Below are 2,500 nucleotides of genomic sequence, written 5' to 3'. Positions count from 1 at the left end.
GCTTTCTTTCCTTCGAATTTCGTCTCCACCGTCTTTTATTTTCGCATTTCTTCTCATTTCTATTCTCTTTTCTTATTGCCACTTTTGTCCCTTTGCCTTTCATCCTTTTTTTCTCTTATTTTCATTATGTTCTTTTCTTGCTCTTTATTGTGTCCCCATTTATCCCATATTTTTTCCCCTTTTATTCTACCCTTTGGCTCTATTTCCATCTTTCTCTTCCTCTTCATTTCCTCCTCTTTATCCACAGATTTGCTTTATTCCCCTCTCTTAACCCCTGCTTCATTTCCTTGCTTCGTCTTCTTCCCTCCTTTCTCTCGCCCCCTCTCTTGCACCTCCCTTTCTTATTCAGAATTTTCTGTACTCGCTCTCTCTTCTCTTTCTCCTCTCCTCTCTCTTTCTTTCTCTTGCTCTCTCCTCCTCGTTATTATCTTATTAATTTCATTATTTTATTTCGTCTCTTCCTCACCCTCTCATTCTCCTCGTCCTCACCATCTACTTTTTTATCTTATTTTATTCTCCTTCTTTTCTTCTTCTCCTTCCTTCCATTCTCTACCGACCGCCTTCTCGCTCTTTTATTTACCTCCTCTTTCTTAAAAAAAAAAAAAAAAAAAAAAAACTGCTTCTCTCTTGTCCTCGTCGTCTTTCTCTTTCTTTCTTATCTCATATCGCTTATCTTTCCTTATTCTCTTTGCTCATCTCCTCTTTTCATATCAAATGCATCTTCTTCTGCAAATCTCTTTCTTGTGTTTGAGTTGATGCTGTGATGCCCTTTTCTCTCCCTCTCATATTCTCAAAGGCTCTTTCTTATCTCATTTACATCTCCTCATTCCTCCACGTGATCGTCATTATCTTCTTCTTTTCTTCTTCCTCTTCTTCTTCTTCTTCTTCTTTCTTCTTCTTCTTCTTCTTCTCCCCCTCCTCCTCCTCCTCCTTCTCTCCTTCTTCTTTTTCGTCTTCCTCCTCCTCCTCCTCCTCCTCCTTCTTCTTTTTCGTCCTCCTCCTTCTCCCCCCCCTCCTCCTTCTTCTTCTTCTTCTTCTTCCATTCTTCTTCTCCTTCTCCCTATTTTATCTCTTATACACCTCCCCTTTCCCACCGTCTTCCTATTCTCCTCCATTCTCTCGTCCTCCACCGCGTATCTCCTCTTTCTTGTCCCGAATTTCGAGTCTCTCCTTCTCACCCAAGTCTGGCCTGTTGTCCCCACGTATCCCCTCCTCCCCTTTCCTCCCTCCTCCCCCTTTCCCTCCCCTCCTCCCCCTTTCCCTCCCCTCCTCCTCCCCTCCCGCACCCCCTCCCCCCTCCTTTCCCCGCAACCCCTCAACTCCGAGATCTCGCATGACCACCTGTACACAAACAAGCTCCTCCTCCTCCTCCTCCTCCTCCTCCTTCTCCTCCTTCTTCTCCTTCTTCTTCTCCTCCTACTCCTTCTCCTCCTCCTCCTCCTTCTCCTGCTTCTCCTCCTCCTCCTCCTTCTGCTTCTCCTCTGGCTTCTTTTCCCCCTTATCCTTCTACTTCTCTTCTTCCCTCTCTTTCTCCTCCTACTTCTGCTTCTTCTTCTCCTCATGCATCCTGCTTCTACTTCTGCTTCTCCTCTTCCTCCTCCTCCTCCTCTTTCTCCTGTTCGAACTTCTTGTCCTTCTTCTTCCTCTTGTTCCATCCTCCTTCATTTCCTTTCCCTTCATTTTCCCCTTTTCTTTAACTTCTCGTCCTTCATCTTTTCCTTCTTCGCTTCTTTCCTCGTTGCTTTCCACCACCCTCCCCCGTCCCTCCTCTTCCTCCTCCTCTCGGCCTTCTCTCCCTCCCACCTCCTCCTCTCCTCCTCCCCTCTCCTTCCTACCTCCTCCTCTCCTTCTTCCCCCTTCTTCCTCCTCCTCCTTTCTCCTCCTTACTCCCACATCCTTTCCCCTTTTCCTCCTTCTCCACCTCCTTCCCATTCCCATCTCTTCCTTCTTCCTCCTCCCCTTTCCCTCTCACTCCTCCTTCCTCACCCTTCTTCCCCCTCCCTCCCCTCTTCCTTCCTCCCCCTCCTCCTTCCTCCTTCTTTCCCCTTCGTTCCTCCTTCCTCCTCCTCCTCCTCCTTCCTCCTTCCTCCTCCTCCCCCCCCCTTCTTCCCCCTTCCTCCCCTCTTCCTTCCTCCCCCTCCTCCTTCCTCCTTCTTCCCCTTCGTTCCTCCTTCCTCCTCCTCCTCCTCCCCAAGGACAACCGCGAGAGCAGACGACGATGAAATTCAAAAGGCGTCGAATTCCTCAGCACGCACAAAAGAATTTCTTCGAGTTTGTGTTTCCTAGAGGGGAAATTTCCATGACTTGGCGGCTGCCGGAAAATTAGAAAGGAGAGCTGGAAAATGGAGGCCGGGACGTGACCGGACTCCCAGACGGGGCGCCGGCTGAGGAGGGCCGAGGGAACTCCTGAGAGAGAGAGAGAGAGAGAGGGAGAGAGAGAGAGGGAGAGAGAGAGAGAGAGAGGGGGAGTTGAGGGAAGGAGGATGGAGGGTGGAGGGAA

This window comes from Penaeus chinensis, chromosome 22 (assembly GCF_019202785.1).
Source record: "Penaeus chinensis breed Huanghai No. 1 chromosome 22, ASM1920278v2, whole genome shotgun sequence".
Lineage (NCBI taxonomy): Eukaryota > Metazoa > Arthropoda > Malacostraca > Decapoda > Penaeidae > Penaeus > Penaeus chinensis.
The sequence above is the reverse complement of the archived record's forward strand: the minus strand, read 5'-3'. Positions refer to the sequence as shown.